At 43.8% G+C, this 19,549-nt stretch overlaps 1 protein-coding gene and 1 long non-coding RNA gene across 2 annotated transcripts in view; one reads left to right on the plus strand and one right to left on the minus strand.

Moving 5' to 3' along the window:
* GATA4 (GATA binding protein 4) overlaps positions 1-19,549 on the plus strand; it is a 343,627-nt gene that overhangs the window by 3,893 nt on the left and 320,185 nt on the right. The gene's annotated exons all lie outside the window — the stretch shown is intronic.
* LOC309664121 lies at positions 40-6,746 on the minus strand. Its single transcript, XR_014265633.1, has 2 exons — positions 356-6,746; positions 40-322 (listed from the first exon to the last, which is right to left on the minus strand). It is a non-coding gene; the product is annotated as an uncharacterized lncRNA (long non-coding RNA).

Genomic DNA, 19,549 nt, shown 5'->3' on the forward strand with positions numbered 1-19,549 from the left:
TATTCACAACGTTCAAGAGGTTGATTGATTGTTGATTGATTGATTGATTGATTTTTGGCTGTGTTGGGTCTTCGTTGCTGCGTGTGGGCTTTCTCTAGTTGTGGCGAGCAGGGGCTACTCTTCGTTGCGGTGCACAGGCTTCTCCTTGCGGTGGCTTCTCTTGTTGCGGAGCACAGGCTCTAGGTGCACGGGCTTCAGTAGTTGTGGCATGCGGGCTCAGTAGTTGTGGCTCGCAGGCTCTAGAGCGCAGGCTAAGTAGTAGTGGCGCACGGGCTTAGTTGCTCTGTGGCATGTGGGATCTTCCTGGACCATGGCTCAAACCCTTGTCCCCTGCATTGGCAGGCGGATTCTTAACCACTGTGCCAACAGGCAAGCCCCTGTTCGAGAGATTTTTAATGTGTCAAAAATGATCACTTCTAATTTATTTGTCTGTAAGAAGATATACTGGTAGGAAACTAAGAATATCAAGAGATGATCTAGGGGACTTCCCTGGCGGTCCAGTGGTTAGGACTCCATGCTCCCAATGCAGGGGACACAGGTTCGATCCCTGGTCAGGGAACTAAGATCCCATATGCCGCACAGCTTGGCCAAAAATAAATAAATAAAATTTTAAAAAAAGAAAAGAAAGAAAAGAGATGATCTAACTAGTAAAGGGGAGCACCTCTTACTTTGATTGCCTTCCTGTTGGTGAGCTGAGGGGTGGTGACCGGGACTGTGGTCCCTTACCTGCCATGTCAGCCTCCGGAGGAGCTTGTCTCAATATACAGGTTCCTGGGCTCCACCCCTTCAGGTGGACTCAACTGATAGAGATGGCAATCTCGAAGCACCACTGGTTATTCTCTTCCAGCTTCGGCCCCCTAATTTAGACCAATTCCAAACGCGATTTTCTAAAGAGAGCTTCCTTACTACAGCCTTTCTATACACTCTTAGATGACCCTTCAGAAAAGCTACGCTAACCCTCTGAAGCAGTTACTGTCTAAATATATAGACTTACTTTCTCCAGCTACCTCAGGATGTGCTGCCCCTGAAATCACTGGAAAGTGAAACTCCAGTTAACTAATCATGGATCTCACGGACACAGCTGTCAAGGATTAAAAGGCATTTCTACTATCTGTTTGATGACAGTGTTATGTATTTGGAACTTGTAACTGCTGGGTAGAAGCGTGAATTTTTTTCTTTTGAGACATAATTAGATTTGAACTTCTAGATAATTATTTAATAGTTATGTTGATACAGTTACCTTCCCTACTTAGTATAATTAAGCTTACATTTGTACGTTTTATTTGCTAAAACCAAACAGCTAGTGTTAAGGTCTTTTTTTTTTTTTTTTTTTACAACTTTATTGAGATATGTTTCACATACCGTAAAATTCACTCATTTAAAGATTGCAGTTTGGTGATTTTGCAGTATATTCAGAATCGTGCAACTGTCACTATAATCTAATCTTAGGCCATTTCAGCATCTCACAAAAAAACCTTCCCCAGCCTACGCCACTACTAATTTACTTTCTGTGTCGATGGATTTGCCTGTTCTGGATATTTCACATAAGTGGAATCATACAATATGTGGTCTTTTGTGACTGGCTTCTTTAATTTAGCATAATGTTTTCAAGGTTCATCCATGTCGTAGAATGTGTCAATGCTTTATTTCATCGCTAAACAGTGTTCCATTGTGTGAATGTACGACATTGTTTGTCAGTTCATCAGGTGAGGGATGTTTAGGTTATTTACACTTTTTTTAGTTTTTAGGAATAAATGCTGTTATGAATACTTGAGTAGATAATTTGGTTTTGAAGCTCATTAGAAACAATATTTCTAATTGTTCAGTTTGAAAAACAGTTCTTAAGTTCTCTTAATTTATTCTCAGTTATCTTAAAGGAACAGAAATTAATTCCTTCCATGTGAAGGGAAGAAGCAACTGGATTGAATGACCCTTTGTCCCTTAGACCCTAGTCTTCCAGAATTTCCACCAGGTTCCTTGGATGACCTTGTAATTGGGGCCCTCTGGAGGGATTTGTTCTAGAATGGCTTCCTTTAATCCTTCTAAATCTATAAATGCACCTCCGGGAGAACCTCAAAGAAGCATAAAAGAACAAATGAATCCTTCAAATTACATAGGTGATTCTTAGTCACCGACAGCTTTGCACTTTAAGACTAAAATTAGAGTTGCCCTTTCTATCCAGATACTCAATATCGGGCGCATATCTTGGGATCCCAGGAGATGACTCAACACTTTACTATAAAAGCTTTCCTTTCTGTTGGGAGAAACGGTTTTTTATTGTTAATTTGAAAGTGATCTGAAAAGCTACTTGGAAGGGGAAAGTGTGGGTTGCATCACAAAAATAGTTTTTTGATTTTTAAATAAAGAATACAAAGGTTGACCTTACTCTGATGTTTTTCATCTTGAAGATTTCTACAGGCTACCAGTGTGGTTACTAGATCTGCTGGTGTGTTTTCTATGTGACATTGCCATGAAGCGCCTTTGTGTCACTCCACAAACAGCACAGCCCATGGCTGCCATCAAGGTGTACTGTTTAAAATCAAGAAGCAGGCTCTGGGCAATGAATACTATTGCACCGTTTAGGATACTTACTGTAAAAGGGGATGGGTGCTAATACTATTTTTTTTTAACTCATATAGGCCAGATGCCAATTTGTTATTGTATTTTATGGTAAGGGCATGAGTGTTTTCAAGAGGCATTAAAAATTTTTTTTATTTAAAAATGTTTCTATTAAGAATTTAAAAATTAAAAGATACATAATGAAAAAAGTTGTCTTCTCCTCTAAACCCAGTCAATAACTGATGTTAAACAGTATAGTGTGTGCCTATGTTTTTCCCCGTATGCTTATATAACATGGTATTAGATAGTCAAATTTTTTTTTTTTAACTATAAAAGTAGTGCTAAGACAACACTGCTGAAAGTTTTGGAAGAGTCACTTGCAATTTTTGCTGCCTGACATACTAACTATTTTTTTAATATTCCCATTCAGTCTTCTCATACGTGTTACAAGTAACTTAAATATAGTGTTGATATTTACAATTTAAAAATAGCTGTGTAATAATTCATTGAGTGGAATATCATAATTATGCAATCATTCCACTATTTAATTGCTTTACTTAGAAACCCAGAAGTATGCCTACTAAGTCAAAAGGTATAAACACTTTCCTTGCCTCTTAATTTTACATAGTCAAATTCCTATTGAGAGTGTTGAATTAATTGATGATGAAATTCTGCTCTACTATCAGCAGCCCTTGGTACATATTTACTTAGTAAGATATAGTTTACATGTATTTAAAAGTTTGATTTTTTTAAAAAGTTTGGGAATATAAACTTTATTTTTTGCTGGATAACCTTAAGATTCTAGTTGAAATGATTAGAATTAATCTAAGAAAGGTACTAAATCTCAGACTAATCTAACGGTAACTGCCTCTAACTTCAGTGTATTGGTTCTGTAAGCCACCCATGAGATAGTAATTCTGTTTTTTAATCACATTTCATCAAGATAAATTAGGGTACTTGCTGTTTTGAAAATAGAATGATCTCATCAATTTTTATGGTTTTAATATCATGTATGCTTGACTATACTGAGACTAAATTGAACAGACAATGCCTCTTCTTCCAAAGTGAAGGAAGATCCTCCCAAAAGCTTTCTTTCTGCCCAACTTAAACATTTAACTTTTAGGGTTGCAGATGAGATGGTAAAATATCTACTTTTAACTTTAGCTATGTGTTTCGAATTTGTTCATCTATAAACCAAGAAATGAGCTTTTCCCCCATTACCTTCATGTTTCATGAGTGTTACACACACTTCAAATTCACTGTTGAACGTTGCCTTTTGTAGTCACCTAACAAATCAAGAGCAAACGATCTTTTCTTCCAATTTGTTTGAGATACAGCATTCTTTTCATCCATTGTGTGATGCTGTTAATGGAAATTTTATCCCAGACCACAAGGACCCCTGCGCATAACACCAGGGCATTCAAAATCCATCCTGTGATTGCTACGTATCACCTACCTACCCTTTTAAGTGGTGACACCCAACACTTGAAATTGTAGCTTTATGATCTCAGGGAGCATTAGCAAATCTGTTTTTTTTTTTAATTAATTAATTTATTTTTGGCTGCGTTGGGTCTCTGTCACCGCATGGGGGCTTTCTCTAGTTGCGACGAGCGGGAGCTACTCTTCGTTGCGGCGCGCGGGCTTCTCATTGCGGTGGCTTCTCTTGTTGCGGAGTACGGGCTCTAGGTGCACGGCTTCAGCAGTTGTGGCATGCAGGCTCAGTAGTTGTGGTTCGTGGGCTCTAGAGCGCAGGCTCGGTAGTTGTGACACACGGGCTTAGTTGCTTAGTGTTATTCTCTGTGCCAATAAGTGTGTGGATGAGAGCATTTCTGAAAAGAATTTATAAAAACTAAAAATCATTGGTGCTATAAACCAGCTTTACAAGGATATCAAGTTAGTCTACTTTTAACACCTGCTTCAGGAATGTGGCTAAATGTACCGGACTCACCCCAAAACTACAACTCTGGTTCCTAGGGGTTGAAAAGCTGACGCCCACCCTGCAGGTTTGATGCTGTTTTTGATGGTGCTCAGGTGGATGATACTGACGCTATTCCAATTGCCCCCTGGTCGATAGCAGTTGAGCAATGGAGCCTGATTTCAAAGATAATTTGAGTGTGAAGAACATGTGAGTGTGAGCGCACGTATCGAGATGGGGCTGCATTTGTACGTGGCGGGGCCAGGGGGAGCCCTGCAGCTGGGCCACTGTTGGGCTCACCACCTGCCTTTTGCATTGCTGGTGGGTTAACAGATCCAGTGGGCGCTAGATGAGTTGCTGAGGGTGATAGGATGTGTACACCGGGGGAGGAGGAGAGGAGATGTGAACTGCCGGGAGAGAACTTCAGGGAAAGAGCAGGTTGTCTAATGGGGGCTGTGTGGTCATACTGCTCTCTGTACATCCCCTGCCCAACTGGTGCCTGCTTCACCTACACCCTATGCACATGACCGACCTTCCTATGTCCTTGCCCCAGACCCCAGCTAGTGATTGTTCTTACCTAAGGGGATGTGAAGGGTGTGCCCCTCTGCTAGTTTCCCTGGTAACTAATGAGCCCACCTGGCATCAATCCCCCTATAACTGGCAATCTCCCAGCCCCCACCCCTGCCCTGCCCCAGGAGTGAAGACTGCCGCCATGTCCTGCCTGCCCATCCGATGCAGACAGTGGGGTGTCGCTCCAGGACCTTGCTTCAGACGTGTAAGCCCCCCCATCCATTAAACCACTCATGTCTCTCTTACTGACTCTGGGCTTTTTCTTTGATCTTGAAGCTGGGCAAGTGCAGGCCTTGTAGGCCTGCGGGGGGCAGCCCAACAGGGGGTTAAGTCACATTAGGCTTATGGTCCCTGAGGTGACCCATCCCTTTTGTTCCATAAAATGTTAGGTAAAATTTCAATTTCCCATTAATGAAGTTGCAACTATTTGGGTATTTTGGAGAGTGAGGCTACTGCAAAGGGCTGGGAATGGCCACCAAGGGTGTGGGTAGAATGGGAGACAGCCAGTGGGAGGCCTGGCCTTGATGACACCAGCACCTTCCAAATTTAGAAAGGAAGAGGCTGGAATAAGAAGACAAGGAGCTTTCATTGTTTTTAGAATAATTTACGCACAATTGGTCATCCACTAATTATTTTATAGCAGGTTATATATCAATATGAAACCAGAAATTTTCCAAAAAAGAGAAAACATATATACTGTGTAGTTTTTTTCAGTATTAGCTGATAACCACAGAAGTTGAGGTTCCATTTTAGGTATCTACCTTTTTTTTTTTTGTTTGTTTTTTGTTTTTAGTTAGTTTTAAATAATCTTCAGAGGTTAACTAGACTTACTATGGTGATCATTTCACAATATTCAAGCAGCATGAATGGGTAAACATAGTGAAAAGTAATGTCTCCCGGTGGACCTCTCTAGAGGTGATCGTGACTGGTTACATAGTTGCATATTCAGATTTATATATATATATATATATAAATATATATATAAAGTAAATATATATAAAAATAAAATAAAATATATAAAATATATATAAAATAAAAATATATATATATAGCGTGTGTGTATGTCATGCCTTTCTCATTAACAACCTATGAGACTAAACTGGGGGTTCATTTGAATTTTCCTCATTTATTTTAAAAGCTGCATTACTTTTCATTGTATGTATGTACAGACATATACTTAACTGATTCTCTGATGATGGACATTTACACTCTTCAGTCTTTTACTATTACAAGCAGTGCTGCAAAGAACATCACTGCAAGTATGGTAAACTTTTATTGTCTGAAAGAGCCAAAGTCACTTTTTGGGAATTTGAAGGACACTTTTTGGGAATTACAAAATAAATTTGTAATTTATTTATATACAAATAACTAAGTTCCTTAATATCACTTTTTTCCTACCATAATAAAAATGTATTGAATCATACCACAAACTCAGAACATAGTGCATTGTATTTACCCAAATGTTTTTACGAAAAGAGCTACATAGAATAAATGTCTCATGTTTCTTCAATTGGGTTTACAATTGGGAGGCTATTACTAAGACAGAGCAGCTGCTTTAGAAGTGGACCGACCATCATTTTCTGGGTCCTTACTTCATTATTACTAGGTTTTAATTGTTGATGTTCATGATTTATATTCTATTTCAAATTAATAATGACAAGATAATCCTCTTGAATTTTTTCATTTTGAAACGTTCATTATCTGAAAAGAATCATCCAGCATTATCAGGATATGCAGATCCACTCTACCAATTTCTTCACAAAGTCATCAAGTATCATGTTGAATTGATAATGAATAGACACTTAAATGCAAGTGGAGGATGGAAGGAGGGAGGCCTGTGTTCCCAGCATCACTCTGCAAGGGCAGGTGCTGTTCACAGACACTCACTTGTCTGTGGTGGGAGGTGTCCATGCCCCTCCCTCCCCCTGCACTGACGCCTGCAGACAGCACTAGATCTGCCAGGAATCACGATCCAACGACCCAAAGGAGACCAATCGCCTAGCAAATACCCAATGACGCTTTAAATGTCATCCCCATTCTTTCCTTGATGACAATTTTGTATTTGAACATGAGCCTGTCTGGCATGCTGGAAATTACATGTCTTCCAAACAAGTTCAAAAGTGTGAAAATCTGATTTTATTTAATTTTTATTTTTTGGCCACGCAGCATGTGGGATCTTAGTTCCCCAAGCAAGGATCGAACCTGCGCCTCCTGTATCGGAAGGGCACAGTCTTAACTCCTGGACCGCCAGGAAGTCCCAGAAAATCTGGTTTTAGAGGGAGGTTTGATTTGGGGAAAAAGCTTTGCACCTGGAGGAGAAATGAATTCTGGCTGTCGCTTTGCCCCCCAGTTGTGGATCTGGACCAAGTCACTTCCTGTCTTGGGTCTCCACTTCCTCACCCGTGAGAATTGGTGTGAACCTGGCCCTGCAGGGCTGCTGCTTCCCCGCCTTCCAAAGCTGTGGTTTTAGTCGAAGGACTAGACACATGCCCATAGTTAAATGTTTTCTGAAAAAGTAACATTGGGGATGTTTGAAAGAATATCTGTAAACATGTAAATTATGAAGTATAAGAAAACCAGCTGGGGGGCAAACTGGGGGAGGGATAAATTGGGAGATTGGGATTGACATACACACACTACTATATATAAAATAGATAAGTAATAAGGACCTCCTGTATAGCACAGGGAACTCTACTCAATACTCTGTAATGGTCTATAGGGAAAAGAATCTAAAAAAGAGTGGATAGATGTATATGTATAACTGATTCACTTTGCTGTACAGCAGAAACTAACACAACATTGTAAATCAGCTAGACTCCAATAAAAATTATAAAAAAAAAAGAAAAAGAAAGAAAAAACCAACTGCCACAAACCCACAGCTGTGCTCAGGAACTGCCCATTCCCACGGGCCCCCTTCCCACCCACCCGCCACATTTTCCTTCTCTTGTGCAGTTTTGCTCATTAGAGCTGGTCGTGGCAGTCTGTTTCCTCACTTCACTGGTGAGACATTAAGGTTCTAATGGAAGATGAATCAATATTTCTGTTCCTTTTTCTCCTTTAAATAAACCATTATCAAAATACCTAAATTAAAAAATAGTTTCCTTAAAATTATTCAGCACATTCATATTAAAGCAAAATTATTTGGTTGTCTTGCTGAAGAATATATAAAGCTGAAGTGTGGATTTCCAGTCAGTGAAATAGGTAGAATATATATATGGCAACAGTATGAAAATTTCTCATTTTCTCCTTAAGTCATTGAGTTTTGGGGGGAAAATTTTTGCTAAGTATCTCCCATATGCTCTGATACTAAGTTTGCAATGTTTACTAAACTCTGGAAATGAACTGCTGTGCTGACATATTTATTCAGTCTTGAAACAGATGGGATTCTGTTTGAAGGGGAGAAATGATTTTTTAGAATCTTTCTGTTTTAGTAAAAGATTAAAAAACTGTCCCTGTTCATATTGAATTTTGGTCATCCAGTAGTTTGTATAATTGTATGGAAACTGTTTTCAACACTTCTGTTTAAAGACAATTTATGACTCCCTGGGAAGATTCCTTTGCATTAATAAATAATGTCCTTTATTTTATATTTTAATACTCACTTTAGTGAGTGCCGTTTTGCTATCATTTTTTACAACAAATATCAGGGAACCCAGACTGACTTCATAACTTAAAAAATAAGCTGGAGGAATCAGGCTCCCTGACTTCAGACTATACTACAAGCTACAGTAATCAAGACAGTATGCTACTGGCACAAAAACAGAAATATAGATCAATGGAACAGGATAGAAAGCCAAGAGATAAACCCACGCACCTATGGTCATCTAATCTATGACAAAGGAGGCAAGACTATACAGTGGAGAAAAGACAGTCTCTTCAATAAGTGGTGCTGGGAAAACTGGACAGCTACATGTAAAGGAATGAAATTAGAACACTCCTTAACACCATACACAAAAAGAAACTCAAAATGGATTAAAGACCTAAATGTAAGGCCAGACACTATAAAACTCTTGGAGGAAAACATAGGTAGAACACTCTGACATATTGTGGCAAGATCCTTTTTGACCCACCTCCTAGAGTAATGGAAATGAAAACAAAAATAAACATGTGGGACCTAATGAAACTTAATAGCTTTTGCACAGCAAAGGAAACCATATACAAGACAAAAAGACAACCCAAAAAGAATGGGCGAAAATCTTTGCAAATGAAGCAACTGACAAAGGATTAATCTCCAAAATATACGAACAGCTCATGCAGCTCAATATCAAAAAAACAAACCAATTCAAAAATGGGCAGAAGACCTAAATAGGCACTTCTCCAAAGAAGATATACAGATGGCCAACAAACAAATGAAAAGATGTTCAACATCACTAATTGTAAGAGAAATGCAAATCAAAACTACAATGAGGTATCACCTCACACAGAATGGCCATCATCAAAAAATCTACAAACAATAAATGCTGGAGAGGGTGTGGAGAAAAGGGAAGCCTCTCGCACTGTTGGTGGGAATGTAAATTGATACAGCCGCTATGGAAAACAGTATGGAGGTTCCTTAAAAAACTAAAAATAGAATTACCATATGACCCGGCAATCTCACTCCTGGGCATATACCCAGAGAAAACCATAATTCAAAAAGATACATGCACCCCAATGTTCATTGCAGCACTATTTACAATAGCCAGGATGTGGACGCCACCTAAATGTCCATCAATAGAGGAATGGATAAAGAAGATGTGGCATATATATACAATGGAATATTACTCAGCAATAAAAAGGAACGAAATTGTGTCATTTGCAGACACGTGGATGGACTTAGAGACTGCCATACAGAGTGAAGTAAGTCAGAAAGAGAAAAACAAATATTGTACATTAACTCATATATGTGGAATCTAGACAAATAGTATAGATGATCTTATTTGCAAAACAGAAATAGAGACACAGACATAGAGAACGATGTACAGATACCAACGGGGAAGCGGGGAGGGGGTGTGTGTGGGATGAATTGGGAGATTGGGATTGACATATATACACTACTATGTATAAAATAGGTAACTAATGAGAACCTGTTTTATAGCACAGGGAGCTCTACTCGGTGCTCTGTGGTGACCTAAATGAGAAGGAAATCCAAAAAAGAGGGGGTATATGTATACATAGAGCTGATTCACTCTGCTGTACAGCTGAAACTAACACAACATTGTAAAGCAACTATACTCCAATTAAAAAAATAATTAAGCAAATATGAGTCTTCTGAAGTCTAGGTGATGGCTCACAGTAACAGTTTCCAGGGATAAGGTTTAGCTATAGAATGAATTCACAGAATAAAAGGAATACCTCTTCCAGCATAATGTGCAGGACTTTATAAAAGCTAAACTTAAAACAAACACAGTGATTCCTGAGATGAAATGGAGAAACCACTTATCCCTGTCCTGGAACCTCTGTGCTTTTGTCTACCAATACGGACCCTCCTGACCACAGCACAGGTTGAGAAAGCCGTTGAGCTACTTTCTCGCTCCATGGCTGTGTTATCTATTGCTGCGTAGCAAACAGCGTGGCTTAAAACAACACACATTAAGCATCTCATAGTTTCTGTGGATCAGGTATGATCCTAGGCGATCCTAAGCAGGATTCTGTTTAGGATGTGGCTGAATCAAGGTGTGGTCCAGGGCTGGGTTCTCATCTGGACGCTTTCATGGGGAAGAACTGCTTCTAAGCTCACTCAGGTGGCTGGCAGGATTCGTTTCCTGGTGCTTATATCACTGAGGGTCCTGGTGTTTTGTGGCTGTTGGCTGGCAGTTGCCCTCAGCTCCTAGAAGTCAGTCCTAGCTCCTAGAAGCTTCTGGAAGTTTCTTGCCACGTGGGCTTTCCCATCATGGTCACTTAATTCATCCGGCCAGCAAGGAGAGTTTCTAGAGTGAATCTGCTAGCAGGACAGAGTCTTACATAACATAACCCAACCAAGGAAGGGACATTCCATCGTCTTCACCATATTCTATTGGTTAGAGGCAAGGTCTTGCTTACACCCAAGGGGAGGGGTTCCCCAGAAAAGTGACCACCGGGGGGCAGGGACTGGGAGTCTCCCACAGTGACCAAGTCTGACGGTTGTCCAGCGCCCTGAATTCATCATGATGTGTTATATCATGAGGGTGAGGAGAGACTTGCAGTTTACTCCCAAAGCCTCCCATGAATTACGTTCTTGGGCTCCTGCTGGATTTCTCCCTGGCCAGGTGATCAGGTCGGGACCACTGAAGATGCTCTGCTAATCTGACTCCACCCATTTGGGATCTGGCATCCTTTACTCCATCAGCCATCTCTGAGAGACGGTGCTGCCCGTCTTTTCTTTCACCTCAGGGTTTAACCTTAGCTAACACTTCTCCCTGTTCCCCTCCCTTCCTCTGGGGCCTCAGAGGCAGCTTCTCTCCCCACACTCCAAGTAGCTTTCCCATCCTCCCATCTATCTATCAACCAGGTTTCAGAGGGATGGAAAACCAATCTCTCAGCCTTACATTAGATGCTACATTTTTCAGGGCAAAAGGTGCTGGCTTTTATCAGATTCTCAAAGGGTCCCCCCCTACCCCAAAGAGTAAAGAACCATGGTGTGAGGGGATCCTCACGTGTACGTTTGGAGGAAAATGCAGACAGTTCACGTTTGGGGGCACATTTGGGGGCTGGGCTGGCCGTCTTTGCCCCACCCTCCAGCCCCGCCGGCGGTACCAGGCCTGAGCTGGGCAATCCTCCAAAGCCCCAGGTGTGGTCGGCCAGAAAATAGCACGGTAGGTCGTGTGCCTGTGCCTGGCGCAGTTCTCAGGCCCTACTTTGCTTATCAGCCGCTCTGCCCTTGCCTTGAAGCTCAGACCTTGCGAGCTGATAGCATCTGCCCGTCCTGCCAGGGTCAACACTGCCGGGGCACGTGAAGCTGGCAGTGCTCCTGGAGAGGGGGTTGGATGCCACATTGTCGCTGAGGCAGCAGGTGTGTTTGGCCCTCATCTTGACAGGCCCCTTTGGCTCAGACCTTGTGAGCTGATAGCATCCGCCCGTCCTGCCAGGGTCAACACTGCCGGGGCCTGTGAAGTCGGTGGTGCTCCTGGAAAGGGGGGTGGATGCCACCTTGTCGCTGAGGTGCCAGGTGCGTTCGGCCTCATCTCAACAGGCCCCTTTGACGTCTCTCCTCATCCTCCCTCCTCCCGAGGCCCCGCAGTACTTATTTGGGTCAGTGGATCCAAGGGCAGCAACTCTTCCCTGTCTAGGGTCCTCTGGGGTCTGTTGTCAAGTAAGATCCACCGTTCTTCAAATCTCGGCCCTGTGGACGTTTCATTCTCACTGGCGGGAACCCTGGCAGGGCCTGTGCTTCCAGAAACCAGAGCCATGTGCAGGGGTACAGCATCATATCCCTGGGCAGGAAGCTCTGAACCTGCGCTTGGCAAATGTCCCTGGCTTGTGACGGGACAGGCTGCACAGGTGGAGCAGAGCGCTCAGCTGAGCGTGTGCAGGCTCGGGAATTCTATGCGCCGTCAAAGCGGCCGAGGCCTCCAGCTCTGTGCCAGCTCCGTGTCATACTATGGAGATTTGCAAGGATGCCACACCAGCGTTCCTGCCGTGCAGCCCCGGAAGAAAGAAGCAAGTTCTGCACGTGGTTAAGACTCGAAAGGCATCTGCCGAGAAGTGTGGACTGTGCATTCTGGAAAGCTCGTCAGGCTGGCTGGGCCAGTTTGCAGGAGTGATTTGTGGCAGAAATCATACCTAAGGAACTTAGAGACATGAAAGGGCCCAACTTCTCATTCTTTGTGCAACTAATTTCACAAGAGGGAGGGAAGGAGGCCACGCTGGTTGTTGTTGGGAAATGAGACCAAATAACTAGGTCAGAAAGGGTAGCACCAGTTTTGACGGGATGGGGGCAGGTGCCATGGATGCGACCCAGCAACTTGGGATCAGATCGAACAGGCCAAGTCCCAGGGAGCAGGGGTCACCGGGTACCCACCTCTGGTCAGAGAACAACCTGAACCCTGAACTAATCTGCAGATGTGACTGTGAACAGAACACATGAGCAGAGCATCAATAGAATGTGTGGGAAATGAGCGTCCAGAAGGGGAGTCTAAGAATCTCCCCCCAGGGCTTCTCTCTGGGTGCTGTGGATACAACACAAGTATGCAGAGACCCTGATGCCCTTGGCCCGTGGGGACCCTCGGGCGAGGGCTTTGCCCCAGTGGCAGCACCGTCTCCTGTGCTCCAGCACGGGGCACGAGTTCTATCACCTTCTCTGTATGCCACAGGTGAAAAGGTGGGGAGACACTGATACAGGTGACCTCAGAGATGTTGTGGCTTCTGGTCCAGACCACCACAATAGAGCGATTATCGCAGTAAAGCTAGTCACACGAATTTTTTGGTTTCCCAGTACATATAAAAGTTATGTTTATACTATATTGTAGTCCATTAAGTGTGCAATAGCATCATATCTAAAAATCAATTTACATACCTTGATTAAAAGAAAGTTTATTGCTAAAAAATGCTAACCATCACCTGAGCCTTCAATGAGTCATAGTAGTAATATCATCAAAGATCACTGATCACAGGTCACCATCACAAATATAATGATAAGGTCCCAAGTCCTTGTGATAAGGAGGCAGAGTCTGGGCTTTGTGTCTGATTGGGCAGTATGGTGAGGGGACCTCCAGGCTGAGGACCTACTACTGAGGGCGGATCATCCGTTTCCCTGTCCTGTGTTAGTCCGTTGAAGCTGCTATAACAGAATGTGATAGGCTGGGTGTCTTAAACGATAGGTGTTTATTTCTCACAGTTCTAGAGGCTGGAAGTTCGAGATCAAGGTGCTGGCAGATTTGGTGTCTGGTGAGGCCCTGCTTCCTGGTTCAGAGACGGCCATCTTCTCGCTGTGTCCTCACAGGGTGGAGACAAGGGATCCCTCTGGGGTCTCTTTTATAAGGGCACTAATCCCCCTCATGAGGGCTCCATCCTCTTAACCTAATCACCTCCCAGAGGCCCCACCTCCTCATCCCATCACATCTCAGGTTAGGATTCAACATACGAATTTTGGGGAGACCCAAACATTCACTCCATCCACCTTAGCTGACTCACTCTTAAAGTAGGGAGACCCCAGTGACTCCCTGGGTCACATTTATGCTCACTTCTCCTGTCTTGCTACTCAAAGTGAGGTCCATGGACCGCAACACCATCCCTGGGAGCTTGTTAGAAATGCAGAGTCTCAGGCCCCACCCCAGACCTACGAGTCAGAATTAACAAGAGCCCAGGTAATTTGCGTGCACATGAACGTTTTGGAGAAACTACCAGAAACTAAGTTAACAATGTATGGAAAAGAGTGGTCTCAGGAAGGGCATGGCCAAGGGAGCCCCACAGTTGTGGTTTCAAATCCTGTCTCCACCGTCCCACCCACGTGACCCACTGCAAGTTACTCACTTCCTCTGCGCCTCAGTTTCCTCACCTGCAAAACGAAGACCATCACAGCACTAGCTTCATAGGACTGGGAGACGAATTACATAGGCTGGTGTATGAGAAGTGCCTGGCGTGTAGTAGATGCTCGGTGGATAAGAATTCTCTTTCTGGAGCTTTCTTCCTGGCAGATTCTTCAGGGGTGGGGCTGAGGAAGGGGTGTCTTTCCTCAAGTGGGTGAATTACTCCCAGATAATTCCGGTGCAAGGGCAGGTGACACTGCTTTGGACCATTTGCAGAACCTCACACCTGGGATTGTACCTGGGGCGTGCCCTTGTGCGCCAGGACGAGGCTGACTCGTGTTGGGAGGTGAGGTTCCCTGCAGTGGGGAAGGAGACCCCGCCCATGGCCCTGGCAGCTAGCAATGGTCCAGCCCTTCAGAAGCGTGGTGGGCGATCAGATCTGTCAGGGCACAGCCCGACACCCACGGTGGCTCATGGGAAGGACACGGGGAGAGAGAAGTGGAGGGACAGGTTCAGAGCAGTCATTTTAGGAGCTTGGCTGGGAAGGGAAAGGGGTTTGTGATAATTGAGAATCAAAAGGATTTTTGAGAAAGGAGAGAACTGAAATGGTATTGGCAATGGGGACTGGGGGGGTAACTAAACTAGCCTTTATTTAGCCCCTGATATTTTATTCTATAGGTTTACTTTTTTAAAAAGCTTTTTTTTTTTTTTGGAAACTGTATGATAGAACATATATATAGGAAAGTGCATAAAATAAAAATGTACAGTTTAATAAATAATTATAAAGCAAAGTCCTGTGTGGCCACCAACCAGCTCAAGAGGCAGAACCACGCCGGCACCAGAAGCCGGTGTGGACCACGGCCTCCCAGCAGGAGACCGCACGTGTCCCTATGTCTTTCTTCGTGTCCCTATTTTACCCAGGAGGATACCGAGGCTCAGGTAGGTTAACTACCTTCCCCAGGGTCACACAGCTCGTAAGCAGCAGAGCCAGAATTCAAACCTATGTGTGTCTGACTGCAGGATGGGGCTAAGGGGCAGGGCTCCTGCATGGGGTGGGGGGAGGGCAGGACTGGAGGGGCAGGCCCAGGGGAGGTGGTCAGCGGCGAGGGGAATAGATTCGGGGCCAGGGCTCCCTGAGCAGGGGAGGATAGAGGAGAGGTGAAGGGTGAAGGGCGAAGCGGGAGCCCACCCCACAGGTGTCTGTCCTCAGGTCCCCCGACTGTGCCCAGAGTGGTCACCCTTCAGTAAAGCTAGCAGGGGGCGCCCTTGAGTCTTCCTGCTAGACAGAGAGCTTGGCAAGCAGATCTGGCCAGTGCAGGATCACCAACGAAAGAATATCCATGGACGTGACAGAAAGCCCAGCAGAAAGATGGACCTGCCCCCAGAGGGAAGGGTCCCAGTGCCCTCAGGGTCCACTGCTCTCAAGGGAGCTGGACTGTTTCCAGAGGAAAATGCTCTGCTGGTTGGTCTGAGGGTCCATGCTGGGTTTCAGGTGAGATAAGACCGATAACAAGGCACCGATCAATGGCAGGTCAAGGTAAACCCCGCCAGAAAGAGTTATCATTCAGAGGCGGCCGTGTGGCCATTAGGCAACACTCGAATCTGATGTCTGCTTTCCCATAAGCAGCTGGGAATTTCTGAGACCTGTTTGTATAAAATTAGAAATTCTTAGAAAAGATACATGACAAATGTCACACCGACCCTTGCCCTCTATCTGCCCAGTTCCCACCCTACCCTTCCAAGGTAAAGTTTATTTTTAGTTTCTTATGCATCTTTCCAGAGCTTTAAAAATGCATATCCAAGCAAATAAAGTACTAGAGTCTAACCCCTCCCCCCCTTTTTACCATAAAAGTAACTGATTGCATACTGGTTTGCACCTTGCTTTTTTCCCCTAATTAAAAAAAAATTTTGGTAGAATACACATAACATGAAATTTGCCATCTTAACCATTTTTAAGCGTACAGTTCATTGGCACTAGGTACATTCACATTGTTGTGCAACTGTCACCACCATCCATTTCTAGGTTTTTTCATCTTGCAAAACTGAAACTCTCTCCTATAAACTATAAACTATAATCCCCTATTCTTCCCTCCTCCCAGCCCCTGGCAACCCCCATTCTACTTTCTGTATCTATGAATTTGACTCTTCTAGGTACCTCATAAAAGTGGAATCACACAGTATTTGTACTTTTGTGTCTGGCTTATTTCACCTAGTATACTTTCTTCAAGGTTCATCCATGTTGTAGCCTGTGCTAAAATTTCTTTCCTTTTTTAAGGCTGAATAATATTCATTGTATGGATAAACCACATTTTGTTTATCTGTTCATCTATCAATGGACACCTGGGTTACTTCTCATTGTAGCTCTTGTAAATAATGCTGAGTATACAAATATCTTTTTGAGTCCCTGCTTTAAATTCTTTTCGTTATATACGCAGAAGAGCAGTTGCTGGATCATATGGTAGTTCTATTTTAAAATTTTTGAGGAACCGCCATACTGTTTTCTACAGAAGCTGCACTATGTTACGTTCTCACTAGCAATGCATGAGTCCCAATTTCTCCACATCCTCTCCAACACTTGTTATTTCTCTCTTTTTTTTTTTTTTAATAATAGTCATCCTCATGGGTGTGAGGTGGTAGCTCACTGCAGTTTTCATTTACATTTTTCTAATGATTAGTGATGTTGAGCATCTTTGTGTGTGCTTATTGGCCATTTGTATATCTTCTTGCAGAAAAATCCATTCAAGTCCTTTGCTCATTTTTATTTTTTATTATTTTTGATTAATTTTTATTGGAGTATAGTTACTCATTTGCTCATTTGCTCACTTGCTCACTTTTAAATTGGGTTGTTGGGTTTTTTGTTGTTGAGTTTTAGGAGCTCTTTAAATATTCTGGATATTAATCCCTTATCAAATATGTAATTTGCAAATATTTTCTCCCATTCTGCTTGCCTTTTTAATCTGTTGATAGTGTCCTTGGACACACAAAATTTTCAGTTTTGATGACCTCTAATTTATCTATTTTTCTTTTGTTGTCTGTGTTTTTGGTGTCATAGCCAAGAAATCATTGCCAAACGCGAAGTCATGAACCTTTTAAAAAATCAAAATTAATGCAAAAGAAATCCATATGAACAAACTATCAAAATCTAACCAAGATGAATCTTGCATGACTTACCTTCCTCATCTCTCCGTGATCTCAGCCTTGTCCAACCCTGTCTTTCCTTAAAATTTTGATATTTTGTTCATCATGGAGCTTGGTGGGGGGCATTAATTTTGATCTTTAATAATATTGCATTGAAAATACTAGTTGTCTTGATTACTGAGTTTCCCCGATGCCCCCTAAAATTTTGTACCCGAGGTGAGTTCCTCCCCCCATCACCCTAGTGCCAGCCCTGCTCCAGAGACAGCAGTTAGCCAGGCTCTCTGGGGACGTACAGCTGTCTTCACGCAGGGGCCAGTTCTCCTCTTAGGCGAGGTGGGGTGAGCCGGAAACCCACCTCTGCAGAGAAGCCCCCTGCTCTGCCAGCAGTTAATGGACAAGTGTCCACTGCAGATCTCACCCAGATCTCCACCAGTGGCGTGCTGGTGAATGTTCAACAGCTGGCCCTTGGTGGAGTGGGGATGGGCAGGGTGAGCAGGACTTGTGGTGTTTGCAGATTTCCATGACTAAATGCTCCCTCCATACGCGATTTCAAGCCACAAACAAGATGTTGCTGAAAGCAGAGCGGGGAAGAGCTGGCAGCAGGCAGACCCGAGCCGTGGGAGGTGTTGAAAGGAGAACGCAAGGCCACTAAGGGAAGGGGCAGAGCCTCCCCATGGGACGTTATTACCAGACGTTGAAACTGCAACACATCAGCCAAAGGTTAACCAGGAAAACATATCTAGGTAGCAAAGGAGATTTAATGCAGGAAATTGGTTCCCCAGGGGATGGAGAGGCTCAGGAATCAACCAGGGACAATGCAAGTCCAGGAGCGGTGAGAAGGCCCTCCATTCCTGGGCTGAGAGAGAGAAGGAGGCGATGGTGAGTACCAGAGCCAGGGGCTGGGGTCCCCTGGGAGACCCCTGGGAGACAGACCCCCACAGAGGGCCTGTACGGCAGTGCTGGAACTGCAGACAAGTGGAGATGCTGTGGGAGATGCTGGCGGAGGGAGAGAGGGATGAGAGGGATGAGAGGAATACCCCGGCTTCTCTTCTCCTCCTGCCTTTCCGTCCCCACCGGTGCCTCCCATTGGAGACCTCACTGAGAAGGGGGCTTGCAGGCGGCAGGCTGCCCCTTCAACATACAGCAGAGCAGGGAAAGGATGAGGAACGGATCCGAGGGCAACCAGGCCCAGGGCTGGCACATCCAGGTGCTGGGCACCTAGCACTGGTCCATTATCACAGTGCCCGTAGCAAGGGCCATGGGTACAGATGGCCTGGCTCTGTGATTCTGAGTATTGCTTGGTGATTAGACTATCTACAGAGGGAAAGGAGTTTGGGGCTTAAATAGTTGAGGACTTTAGATCTAAATGTGAAAATTACCCAATGCCTATAGAGCAGGAAACTGAAATGGGAGTAGATGAATGTTTGGAAAAAAATATATTTTTTTTTGGCTGCACTGCGTGGCATGCGGGATCTTACTTCCCCGACCAGGGATCGAACCGTGCCCCCTGCATTGGATGGGTGGAGTCTTTTAATTTTTTTAATATTTATTTATTTATTTGGCTGAACTGGGTCTTAGTTGCTGCTGCGGCATCTTCGTTGCGGCAGGCAGGATCTTTTTTAGTTGCAGCATAAGGAATCTGTAGTTGCAGCATGTGGGATCTTTTAGCTCAGGCATGCGAGATCTTTAGCTGTGGCATGCGGGGGTCTTTAGTTGTGGCATGCGGGATCTAGTTCCCTGACAAGGGATCGAACCTGGGCCCCTTGCATTGGGAGCGTGGAGTCTTAACCACTGGACCACCAGGGAAGTCCCAGAAAAAATTTTTTAAATTAGAGACTTGGTTTAAGTAAGTAATATTCTAACAGACCTCAAAACTTTGTTTTGTTTTACAAGAAAGAAATATTTCAGTTATTAAAGCTGATAGATTATTTTGATGAATGATAGT

Source organism: Balaenoptera physalus (genome assembly GCF_965194825.1).
Source record: "Balaenoptera physalus genome assembly, chromosome: 7".
Classification (NCBI taxonomy): Eukaryota; Metazoa; Chordata; class Mammalia; order Artiodactyla; family Balaenopteridae; genus Balaenoptera; species Balaenoptera physalus.